This window comes from Micrasema longulum, unplaced genomic scaffold (genome assembly GCF_059751315.1).
Source record: "Micrasema longulum isolate JH-2025_06_02 unplaced genomic scaffold, ASM5975131v1 h1tg001642l, whole genome shotgun sequence".
Taxonomy (NCBI): Eukaryota; Metazoa; Arthropoda; class Insecta; order Trichoptera; family Brachycentridae; genus Micrasema; species Micrasema longulum.
This window is the reverse complement of record NW_028278821.1, coordinates 518,311-532,150: the sequence shown is the minus strand read 5'-3', so window position 1 is coordinate 532,150 and position 13,840 is coordinate 518,311. Positions and strand designations below refer to the sequence as shown.

At 32.3% G+C, this 13,840-nt stretch overlaps 1 protein-coding gene across 7 annotated transcripts in view; it reads left to right on the top strand.

Annotated features, from left to right (window-relative positions):
* The first annotated feature begins 228 nt into the window (after nucleotides 1-228).
* Nucleotides 229-13,840, top strand: part of Prosap (SH3 and multiple ankyrin repeat domains prosap) — a 270,868-nt gene continuing 257,256 nt past the window's right edge. For 5 of the 7 annotated variants that reach the window (XM_088237065.1, XM_088237069.1, XM_088237070.1 and 2 more), the window contains exon 1: nucleotides 244-671. The gene's annotated coding sequence lies outside the window, so the exon portion shown is untranslated. Of the gene's footprint in view, nucleotides 672-13,840 lie in introns of all 7 variants that reach the window. The other 2 variants (XM_088237067.1, XM_088237071.1) reach the window with 2 other exon arrangements.

The following is a 13,840-nucleotide window of genomic DNA, read 5'->3' as shown; positions in this document are numbered from 1 at the left end:
CATAAAAAAAAATACTAAATGACTTGGCGAATCCAACGTGAAAAACAAACGTTTCGATTTTTCGATTAGTGCGTGAGTTTTATACTCTCCTCCCTAAGCGATTTGCGAGGATAAGTTATTTTTCTATCTCTGTCTGTCGCGCCGCCGCCCCCGGGGGCGTCTCGGTCGTCTCGCTCTCGCATATACGCCCGTCCCCGTCTGTTGCCAGTCGGCACCGTTCGATATTCCGACCGGCCGCCAGTCGTTTTTCGAACGCCGCGTTTGCAGTTTGTTTGCGTCTGCTCACCCCGCGTTTACCGTTCAACTTTTTATCGTAAACAAATCGCGGTTCTCGACTGGCTCGAGTTATATCCCGAAGAACTCGATAAGGTATTTTTTATCGTAAACAAATTCGGTCCGCCGGATTTCTGTGTAGGTGTGCTATTCTGGTATTGTGCCTGTCGCGCAAAAGGTGTCGCATTTTCGATTGTGAGGGTTGTCTGTTAGCGGGAAGATAAGTGGTGCCGCACTTATCTCGACCGCTGGTGACGTGATTGCGAGTTAGGTGCATCCCTTGCCGTTTATGACAGTCTAGCACTTAACCGCCGACATTGTCTTGTTTTTGTGTCTGCAAAAAAATTGTGCCACTTGTCTACAACACGGGATTTTAGTGTTTTGGTTTGAGTCAAAAGGTGAGTCATTTTAATTTATTTTAATATCCAATTTTATATTACACTTATGTTTTTTTTTTAATAAATGCTGCTAAAGGAGACAACTCGTTTTATGGCGTAACTAGCAGCAAGAATATTAATATAGCCAATTTTAGGCATACCCACATACAGGATGGAGGCGTGCCTGACGTTTTCAGAATTATAGAAAACACGTTAAGTGGGTTATTGTGATATTACAATATTATTTAAAACATTTAAATAATTGTGCAAGCACGTTGATGTCTATGTTTTACAGATAATCTAGAGTCTAGTATTAAACAATATATATAAAATGCAATCTATGAAATGTAAAATCTTATGTATGACAATAAATTGAAGTAGGTACAACAGTCGCATCCAAACCACAAGCCATAATAAATCGTCGGTTATGAAAAATAACTTACCTATTTGGGTATTTATATACAAATTCATAATACATTCGAACGAATAAGTATACCTATAACCTATACCTACTTACACACTTCATTAGCAATCAATAGAAGCAATATTCTGAGGGAATTATGTTTTTTAAATGCGAGTTTACCGTTGTACTAATGGCAGAAAGAAATAATGTATTGTGCATTGCAAAATATTTTCGGTTTGCTGGTTATTGCGAAAAATCATAATGCAGGTGTCCTGCGGTAATCTTCTAAATCAGCATTTTTTACGAACTGCATTTTAATAAAAACTAAATCAAAAGGTTTTCATGGAAACTTTTTCCGAAGTATTCAGATAATAAGCTATTCAGAAACGTTGCAATATTTTTCTATCAAGTTTAATACGACTTAACCCATGCCCCATAATCGGTTATTGCTTCGAGATTCTCATTTAAATAGTTCCTTCAGTCAACGACATTATTAATTTATTGAAATTATTTTATAGGGATCTCGTTTATGAACTTGGTAACTATAATAAATAATGGTCCATCGCAGGACTATAACAAGCCAGGAGCCAAGTGAAACCAGTTGCCAAGGATTCCAATAGAATCAAACTTGTTTTCAATTATCTTTATGTAACGACAAAGACATAAAATTTTATGTTTTATGTACTTTTATTTATTTATGACGGTATCGAGTCAAGAACCTCAGCGTCCGATGGGCCGGGGAGGTGTTGCATTTTTCCATTAGCATCGATGGCCGAAGCAAATAATACGAAATTAATTAATAGGTGTATCGTCCGAAACAGGTTTGTTTGTGTAGCGACCGATATTCCACGAGCTTGAATTTTTTAAATATTTTGTCGAGAGATTCTCAGCATCCTCAACCGCAGAACACGGCAATAACGACACCTGTAAAACTACAGAGTGCCTGCAATATTCTACTTTGCTAACATCTTCGTCCATCTTCAAATATCGATGAACAGACGGTTCAGACGTATCAACAATTCTAAATAGTTCTCACAATTACAACATAACATAAATTAATTTCCAATTCAGTTTACCCACTGACTTCCATCGTCACGGGTTTCCGATAGCTGTTAAAAACGTTATCCAATACTTATCGAGCAAGGTCATTTTATTTAGACCTCGTCGTCCTATCAAAAGTGGGCGTGAAGTTAATTAACCGTGCAAGATTTTCACGCTATTAAATGTTTTGAGATTGAGAAATATTCATATTAATGGACATTATTTCTTTACGTCTTCGATGACAAAATTGAATAACCGAGTAGTCATTTGCCAGCCAGGCTGTAAGTAACTGTAAATTACGTATTGGACATAATGCTCCCAGATGGAATAAACCGTGTTAACGTGTACTGGTGTTGGTGTACCTATCGGAGTTCTGACATAGTTTGCTGGTTTCTTGTTCTTACGGATCCTTCTTTTCCCCGTTGAGATGTTGTTTTGCTACTGGTTTTATCATGACGTAAATTTGCCAGTTAATTGGAGCATTTGATGAGACCACCATTTTTTGCCCGCGAACGAGTCAATATTTCGAGCGCTTCTATTACTTTCGTTTAGTTTAGAAAATATTATGTCATTTTAGCAATTTCATTTGATAAACCGGAGTCGTTAATTCATTATTGACAGGCAATGGCGTGAGGCGTGACGCGGTTGGGTAGAGACGTGACAGCAAAACTGGTGTCACGGGCTCGATTTCCGTCACTTTAATACAAATTAGAGATTTGTTTTCTTAAACATTTTGAGCTTTCGCCTTCAGTTAATTTTGAATGATTTATTATGTCATTTGTAAATTATACCTACCTAAAATGGCATCGATAATATTAAGAAGTTTCGCATGGCACAAATATGTTTTTATATCATCAAAACGTATTTTAAAAAGGCTATTGATGGATGACATTATAATTTTTTTGGCTTCTTTAAGTGATATAGATAATAATACATCATTTTCGGAGTACCATAATGTGTGACCTCTGAGCTCTGAGAAAGATGTTTCTGGTTCGAATAAAGTGGAATTATTAGAATCAGTAACACGCATTAAACAATATAATTTACATCCATTAAAAACGACAGTATGGCACAATAAAATTTAATAATATATGCGGATTTATATTTATTGTATTATAATGATACATTTGTTTGGAATCCGACTAATATTCATCCAATGTTCTTTTGCAGGATTATTACCTGAGAATAGCCACTAATTAATTTTTAAATATTAAAAACAATATATATCAACGCACACTGATTTCACCTTGTCGTGTGGATTTGTACGACCGCGATCAATGTAAAATAAGGAAGTTCAGAGGTTTTTAAATGTTTTTTTTAATAAATTATAAATGTAGCAAAAAATATATTTTTATTTTATTTTTTATCATCGCAATGATTTTTTAATGACTTCTAGTCTGCGAGTTTTTCTGATATTTAAGAGTAGAAGACGCACTCGTCAAAACACGCTAAACATTGAAAAACATCCCTACCTGGAAACCGGAAATCTATCGTAACGCTATTATTGATTGGCTATTGTTAACACATGTTCAACAGAACCTGTAACGTTTCAAAGTAGTTTAATTTGTATTAAAACCATTTGTGTAATTTTTTTTGTACATTTTTCAGACACTTCGCCACAAATTAAGTGCTCTTATTTTTATCGCGTGTAAGAAAACTTTTATTGGCGAAGAGATCTAGGAAAAGCCGGAAGATCTATCCCAAAGAATTCAAAGTTGTGTGACGAATTTACTAATCTACACATTCTTGACATTGGGGCATAAAAACAAAAGTTGCTCTTAGAACATTTAATAAATAGCAGATTTTGACTTCTGGTGACACGGTTGGTAACATGAAAAGAAATTGATTGCAACAGAGATGAGACATTAAGTATTTTGAAAATGCATATAAGATCAATCTAAGTTCTACGTTTCTCAATATATATTATTACACACTATTTAAATAAATTATATAAATACCTCTCACTATCAAAAAGATTAAAGTAATATTTTTTAAGGTCTACACTTTTAGATTTACTATTTGACTTTCCGTTTTTTAGTTCACCGGGCAGTTTATTAAATTGTGAACGGGCAATATTTTCAAGAGATTGTTTGCCGAACATCGACGAGCGAAATTTAGATACATGAAGATTATTCGACATTTTATTTCATATTTAATTATACAATCAAAAAAATATATTTTTTAGTTGGACACGGTGCTTTAAAGGAGTGTAATTGATTTTATTTCATTATATGTAGCAATAAAGTAAACTCGCGGTAATCAGTTTAAAGACTTTCCTAAAAAAATGGTTTTTGATATTTGAGGTTTTTAAAACTAAGCCTTCAATGTTGGTCTATTATAATAAAACAAGAAGTAAAATGAACTAGGTATAGCTTTTAGCTATAAGTATACATTTAAGCTATAAGTATACATGTACAGCGTGTAATCGTTGCTGACTTACACAAAGGTGACTGTCTTGCGGTTAGCAAAATTTAGCACATGGAGAATGTATCGATTTTCCGTCTAATGCGTTATTCACAAATGACTGCGTTTATTTCCAAGAAATTTCGACACAACTTAGTATAGTACATACCCATTATTAGTTCTCAATAATGCTCAAGTTAGCGAGGTACGAAGGACGCTTACTTATATGTCATTTAAACTTTTTTGATTGATTGCGGTTTTGCAATAAAATTAATCAGGTGCCTACCTAACCCAAATAACTCTACCAATTAAATCAGTATCCACTTCGAAACACTCCACGGTTGATTATGCTAAACGATTAAAGGATTACTTTCTCGAAACTGCAGTAGCGTAGCTCTACAATTATAATTATTTAACATTAAGTAACTCAAAAACGTGTTTTATATTTTTTTTATTAACTAATAGCAATTTACCTCAATCCCAGTAATAGTTCAGAAGATCAGAAAAATGTGATAGAGCCTTAAAAATTATACGGTTTATAAGAAAAAAATAATAATTTCCTATTTTTATTGAATTGACAAATTGTCCGTTTTTTCCAACTTTAAACTCCTTTTGTAAAAATAAAAATTCAATATCTTAATTATTAATTTTGATTGATTTCAACTTCTTTTAAATTTATTTTATTATGTTTTCATTTCCAAATCTGACTAAGGCGTTTATTATAATTGAGTAACAGCTTAACTCTTACGATAGATACAGATGAACCGGGTTGTGTCAAAAGTTGATGTTCTAACCCCGTTCTACTACAATTGATTCCCATTGTCTAATATGGACATAATACAAGAATATCAGACAAATACCATATACAACTTTCTAAAACAAGACAAGGACAATCAAGACTAATGAACCTGGGACTGAAATTATACAATAAACTACCAGACAAAACTAAACAAAAGACTCAGACAAACTTTTCAAAAGATGTAAAAAATATTATTTTGAACAACAGAGTATAAATGAAAAATGTATATATTATTTTATGTAAAATGAATGTAATAATCCGTAAGGGTTTATAAATAAATTTTCAAATAAAAAAAAAAAATAAAAAAAATAGTATGTTATTTATAAGTCGTTAAAAATGCCCCCAAATTTTAAACATTTGGGTAAACATTGAGAACGTTTTTTTGTATTAAAAAATAAATAATTTTAAGTATGATTGCTAGCTATCTCACAACCTACTCACTGGGTATAGTAATATGTTCTGAGATACCTAGCAATGATTTGTTAGCTGGCTTTTTGTTAAATGCATTTCATTGAGAACATATTTTTTAAACCACAGACATGAACATAAAACAAATAAATGTATAAAATATTCACGTTTATCATATTATAAAACACACGTGCACCACCCCAAACCCCCCTCCCTGGCTTGTGCAGTGAGTCGTGTTGATTCGGTCCGCGAAATGGTGAATTTTGACAATACCAAAATTCGTTCACAAACTCAAAACATTGAACGTGTGGGTAATTTATTGTTTTTTAATACCTAAATAATATTATTTATTTATTTATTTATACATCAATGGTTCAAAGAACCTTTTACAAAAAATAATAATTTACCGAAATAATCACAGCAGTGCACAATAAACATGTAGTACATAGTATGAAATAATAGAATAATTAATACTAAAAAAAATGTGAACATATAATATAAAAAGTAAAAAAGAAACATAACATCTCTAAATAAAAAATAACAATAGGTAACCATGTGAAAAATCTTATGTTCTAAATATATGAACATAACACAGTAAACTTAAGAAAAACTAGATAAATTTTTTTAAATACAAAATTAGTAAAAAAAAAATGTAAGTTTTTTGAGCAATAAAATAAAAAAATAATACAAACTTAAATTAACTAAAAAATACATTTATTGAGTGAAATCATCATCATCAGTTGGTTGGAAGAAGTTGCCATTTGGTAATAAATCCACCAATGTACAATTTCAATTGTGTCTAACATGTTAAATAAAGAAATAAAAAATCACGTATTCCAGGAAACAAAGTAAAATTAACAATATATTTTAAAATAAATCCATTATTTTTCTAATAAATAACGAGTGAGAATTCGTTTTAATTCATGAACAGAATTTGTATTGAAAATATCGAATATTTGTTCTAATTCATTTCCATACCTATGTATCCTGGGTACAGGTGAGTGCATTTCGAAGTTGGTCCGTGAATTGTTGCAAAAAAATCATTCCTTACTTCCAGTGCACCTACCAGGTATTCGAATTTGAATTAGTTCAAGCAGAGCAGGGCTGTCAATTGTCGATTTCATTATTTTAAATAAGAATAACAAATCAGCCATCTGCGAGCTTGCGGTAATTTTACACTAAAATGGTTCTGAGGATATATCCTTTATTATTATTATTAAAAGAAACAATCTCATATCCAGTTAGTAGAAGCAAGATATAGCTTTTAACTAAGGGCCATTCTACATGAACGTTTTTTATCTTAAGCGTTAAATGCTGTTTTAGAGGACATACATAAATGAATAAGGAAAATTGGAATACTTTCAATCTAGTTATAGGTAATGCTTAAGTCCACTGTTTTACTAATAAATGCAACCAACATTAAAAATAAAATAGACAACTAAAAAAATACATGTACAGACATTACTTATCTTATACCCAACCAAAAGCTTTAATATTATAATGGTATGACGTAAAGAACAAAAATAGTTAGCCTTCGATATGAAAAGGCGATACACTTTAATATTTATATTCTAAATACTTACATACGACTCGTAAAATATCTCACATAGCATCTAAAAACCTGCATAATATCTTATTGCTAATAGCGGTCATACACAGGGTTAGGTTGGCATTTATATTTCATGTGAATTTCTTCATATCGTCGGCCTAACTTGTAAAACTTGTATGTCCAACTTACTTTTGTTCAGGGGATAGTAAAAATAGGTTTTACTTCAATAGCTTTCGATAGACTTGTGTCTCAAAAAATGTCACATAAATATATTCTGAACAAAATCGATAATATGAACAAAATCGAAAATAAATAGCGAATTGTAGCTAAAGTTTCATCGATACATTTTCACAGTAATTTAACACTATTAATACACAAGTTTTACACACATATAGATTATTTGAAGTAAACGCCAAAATATCATTTTTGACCATTAAATGTGTAGACTCACGAGTTTTACAAGTTAGTGTGACGATATTCTTTTGGTCAGCAACTCAAAACTAGCGAAAGTTTTTTATTTATCACTTATTACCATGTTATACACCTATATTCATTCAAATAATATTTGGATTCTATTTTGTTAGTACACTTTGAAGTAAGCCTTTATTCCTGCGAATTAATGTTCATGTGCTTGTTGCGCGAGTGAAAAAAACTGCTCTCTTGTAAAAATGCGTTTTTTTTTATTGTACCATTATTTTTCCCGGGGTGCGAATTGTTCTAATATACAGGGTGTTCTTTAAACCCTGTCACACCCGAAACCACGATAATCAGTATGAGAAAGAAGACATATTGGCACATTAAAATATCTTTTTAGAACGACTAAAATATTAAAAAATAATATATAGAAAAAAAACAAATGGTTGCTTACTTCTGCAGGGGAGAAGGGAGGAGGGCGCGGCCGTGCAGTTCAGACTCCCCCTTCTCGTTTTACCCTGCAGAAGTGAGCGACCATTTGTTTTTTTTTCTATATTTTATTATTTATGATATATCTTCTTGCTCATACTGATCATCGTGGTTTCTGATGTGACAGGGTTTAAAGAAAACCCTGTATATTAACAATTAACACCATTAAAAATTCTCAGAAGTGCAAACATGTACAAGATGATGATTGTTACAGCATGTAAAGTAAACACGAAATAAGTAACCACTACACAATATTTTTTACCAATCGTCGCCTTAATTTTAATACAACGTAAGTCACTAAATGATAACTTTACAGGAGGCAATAAAAACTTCATAAATCAGCCACACTTTAAATTTCTTCGTTCAAATGACATAGATTAATGCTATTTTATACGGTGTATAATCTCAAATAAAAAACAAACTTACAGAGTATTCAAATTAAGGCGACGCTTTATTTTTTGAATCTTGGTTCATTTCAACTCAGCACAAATATATCGCCTCATAATAAGTTGATATTGAACGATTCTATTTTATAAGCTAAGTCGCCATCTTGTACATAACGCGTTAAAACGAATCACGATTTAGAAAATAAGCTTTAATTTTCGCCATAAAAATAATATTCGATTAATGTCCGCGCTTAGCCCATTAAATAAAAATTAATTGGTACACTTGATGTTTAATTGAATAAAATTAATCAGGCAAGGTAGATATGATCACATGATCTATAACCTACTCGATATATAAATTTATTGATCGATGCGGGTTAAGTTTTTTTTCTACAAAGGGGGCATCGTAATGTCGAATATCAGAACATACTTATTAGTAATGTTAGATCATTAAATTTAATATAATTATTTCATGTTTAAGCATGCCCAATGTTATTTTATGCTTTTCATTTCAAAACATGACGTATGTAGATATTACAATAAAACTTCAACTATCCGGATTAATGGGTGTCAGACGTTATCCGGATGTGCAGAAATCTGGATAATTGGATTAATAATTAAATTAAATTAAGACAATGTTTTGAAAGAAAACGCAAAATTTTATCTAATATCACTTTTGTATTGCTTTTGAAATAATACATCGAATTGGAATCACATTCAAAACTTACTGAAACGTGTCCTTTATTTTTTATTTCCCAATAACGTTCCAGATATTTTGCAATCTGGATGAGTGAAACCGTTTTTTCCACCAAAATTAGAAATGCAAATACATTGTGATATTTGTATACTGCCGTTATAATCAAAAACGCACTATTTTCTAAAATCACAAAATGATACACTGAAACTGGTTTTATACTACTTAAAATAGAAATACAATCACAGTGTCATATTTGTAAATCGCCATTATAATCAAAAAGGCAGTTTTTTGAGACAAAAATCACAAAATGAGTTGAATGTGAGGTAATGTTCTGCAAAGAATTTCGAACCATTAGATACAGCAATGAGCAGTAAAAAAAATATTTCATTACGATGAACGATATAATGTTATTTAATGAAGAACACAGTATCTAGAGATTTATAAGCAAAACCACAGTGTAAATATGACACACACTGTTTTCATACTTAGAAACAATTGACATACTGTGTTTTTGCTTACGATTACATACAGTTTGTAATAATTTGCATAAAGTTGATAAATACCAAAAAGCGTCATATCTCAAAATACGACTTTTGCAAATATCTGCCTTTTTGCTTATGACGGCAGTTAACTGTACTAGAGTATATATATTTATATATTTTTACGTACAACTCAAGACTATTTACATACTGTTCTTAAAAAATAGAACTTACTATTCTTAAAAAAAAATATATTTACGAGTACATGAAAACAACATTTTTATATGCATAAACTTATATGTATTTATTTAATATGTAATATATTTTCTTTACTAACTTTGTATACTTTGTAGAAATCTGTTATTAGTTCTGAGTTTATACACTATATCTGTTTGTTTACTATAAATATGTATGTAGAACTATTGATTTCCCAAATAAAATAAAATAAAATAATAAAATATGTATAGTGATAATATTAATACATCATATCATTTATAGAAACTCAAATGTACGAATTATTACAAAAGGTTGAAAAACATTATTTAAAAAAAAAATGTTTAGCTTATTATTTTTTACTTTGTTATTTTTTATTATTCAAAGTTTCTTTTCAAATGCATTTTTTTCGTTTCTTTTCATAACGGTTGTTTTGTAGTAAAACTTAACTTTCAAACTTTCTTTGTATAATTTACCTCTTTATGACATAGATACATATTTGCTACAAAAGTTATATTTCTTTTTTATTGATACTTTCTACAAATTTTTTTGTTTTTTTTTTCATTTTATTTTTAACTGTTATTATTATATGTAATTTTGTAAAACGTTAAAATTGGCTTAAAAATTGCATTTTACAAAGAAGATTGTGTTTTAAAGAAAAAAAGTCAAAATTTGACACGTAATTACAAGACAATGCATTATAATATTTTATTAAACTTTGTGCTTTGATTTTTAGCTATAAGACCTGAGAGTATCATTTCGAAAAAATTCGTCCAAAATTCCGGTTATATTTCTCACACAGAACTGTATTTTTCATTCTGCTGGACATGGATTGAATCATAAGAACGCAAATATTTATTTTATTAAAAATGGGATAGAATTTGTATTGAATTTTTTTTTTAAAGGTTTTAAGTGAGACATTCGATTTGACTTTTCGATTTAATTTTCGATAGCCATTCATAATCGCACGACTGGACTGACTGGACTGGAATGAATAGTTAAGTACGTATATTTTCCATTTCAGTTACTTGTGTTCTCAATTAATCGATTTTCAATACGCCGAATACGGTTTAAATTGCTTCATTAACCATAGAAATAGGTAGTCAAAATGACGACTTCATTGTTGCCATATGATAGCATCGTGATCCCGATTTTCCGGCCGCTGGGTTTCGGCAACTTAACTTGTAATGGACAGTTACTTAGCTAATCTAGTCGTAATGGCGTCTTTCGGCTTCTCGCACTTCTACCGGAAATAGTAAAGTACAATAATAGTAGATACACCTGCCTATAAGGTTTCCTTTAAAGCTTTAAAATCGATATTCGATACGCGGCCATTTAAAGTTTAGAGAATCTTCGTTGTTATTTAAGTGTTTTCGTCCCTAAACGATATATTATTACCTATCCAAAAATAAGTAGGCAGTAGGTACCTATATCCTACCTGCTTTTATATCGGTAGGTACTTGTATTTTTAATCGATAGCCGATACGACAATCCAAATAATTAAATTTATGCCTTACCTCAAATTATACAATACTCGAAAAAAGTTCGTACCGATTGCGATCTAAAATTTTTAATGAAGAACTAATTTCAATTGTTAAACCAGAATTGATTTTGTGCTTTTTTGTTTGGGTGCTAGAAATACCTTTCGGGTCTGCTCTTGAATAATGTCTTATTTTGTTCCTCTTCTAAAGTAAAGCGAAAAAGACGTCGCTTTGGACTTCACTTTTTGTCTTTTTTGTTAAACCAATTTGCTCGCGATACGGTCACGCCATTATTTGTCACCCAGCCACTTAAGAATTCTCTCACATTGTACTGTGCGTATCAACGAAGGCCGCTTTTTACGAACCTTGTTAGGTGCTGTAATACAGAAAATAGTTTATTTTTCAAGAAACGTTTTATACTGTTCAGTTGTTTTATTTTACGTCGCGTCGAAACGCAATCTCTCTCCAAATTGTGTTTTTCTTTGCAGCATACTTCTTAAATGACATAACCGTACTTGAAGAGGTCTCGTAGATGTAATCAAGAGTAACAAGCACAACAATGCGACAATAGCAGAGGTAGGAGAGGCTTCCGAGAACTTAAGGAATAGAGTAAACGAGGTTGTAGAAGTGTAGAGATCACAGACTCGAGACTATAGCGGGATCCGCAGCCCGAGGAAGACGCGGCCATTTCAAATAATATGAAATTACAATACAGTTACTGTGTAAACATCAAGATTATCTTTCCACCGGGCTGTTCAGCCGGTCACGACGGCAAAATGCGGAGACAGGGGACGGTATAATTAGTAAATAAGTGCCGACCTCTCCGGAGATCTCGCATGCTGCAGTGGAAGAATTCCACTAACGCATCTCCGACTCCAGCGAGCATTATGTCTCCTACAGGCGCGCACGGATGGCTTTGTCGTGAGTTCCTCCGAAGAAACGTGACCGGAATACGAAGCGGTTTTTTTCCGTAGTCATATTGGCACAAAAATCACAACTTCGCTTGTCCCCACGCGCGCTTGTAGTAAGCCTTCATGCTGTACTGTTTAGGGGCAAACCCGTTAGAAACAAATGTTTTCGGCAGTACGAGTACGTGAATAGCATCATGAACATACAACACCATAGTGTTTATACTCGGATATAATAACAGCTAGAGATTAAAACTAACTGTGAATCGCAAACTATTCCCGGAAGACGTGGTAATATGAATGAACAGAAACAAATAATTGATTACACATACGCCCACGAGGTACATTGGCGCGTGTTTAGTAATTAGCACTTGATGTATTAATCGCACTCATTTACTTTTGATAGGTGCAATAAAGCAATGTCAACTCAGAGGGCTTTGAATTGACAGGACATCCTTCATTCGGCCCAAATAATAATAGTCCTCGATATGACTTTAATTTACTATCTAATAAGGTCAAAGATCTGTGCGGTTTCTGTTCCGGTAAAAAGTATAGGTTGGCAAAATGATATTATTTAAAATATTGTCGTAGCTAGACATAGTTTTGTGATATCGGTGACAAAATGTTCTAACGGCTTATTTTATTATATTTGATATTGTGGACGTGATGTAACCTTTTTTGCAACTAGTCGTCTGATGCTGATACCTTGAACCTTTTACTGGCATCGAGTATTTGTATTTATGAGCGAATCACTTGTAGTTTTATATCCCAAAGCCAAGGCCTTACAAATCGTGAGTTGTGCGCGAGCATTGTTCCTTAGCAATTAAGCCATAATTCTCGAAATTAGTTCCATATAAACATTGAACTGTATTATTTATAACCTGCTGATATCTGCGGAGCAACATTGATTGCCCTTTTTTTAACAATACAAACCATTAATTTCAAAGTTTACCAACTTTTAAGTACCACCTTTTGAACACCTATTTTTCAAATATGTACATTTAATAATCGTCTGTCATTAATGCTATTATAAAACACCGAATCCAATCGTGGAAGTAGAACAGAGTTTTTTTTTTCTTCTCTCTTTAGATCTCTGTTATCGGCTAAAAGGTGATTCCTGAGACGCTGAATTCCAGCTGTCCTTCCATCTCTTAAGTGGTCATCTAAGCAGACGGCGACTAGCTGGGATTGCACAAGCCACGGTATAGGGAACTCTGGAATTGTCCGTTATATCGATGTGATCTCTCCAGAATCTTTTCGTTCTGCTCCACCGTACCATGCCTTGGGATCGCAAGTTCGTCTAATTTCTTGATTCCGGATTCTGTCCACTAGGGTTTTTCTTGCTATTGCACTAAGTACTTTCATCTCTGACGTTCTGAGCAGATTTTTTGTTCTCACCGCATCTGCCCTCATCTCTACTAGGTAGTTTTTTTTTATAAATAAAAATCTTCATTAACTATTTCATTGGAAGACACCCACCGATTTTAAATTCCTCAAGAGTCCGGTCCCTCTTAACAGTC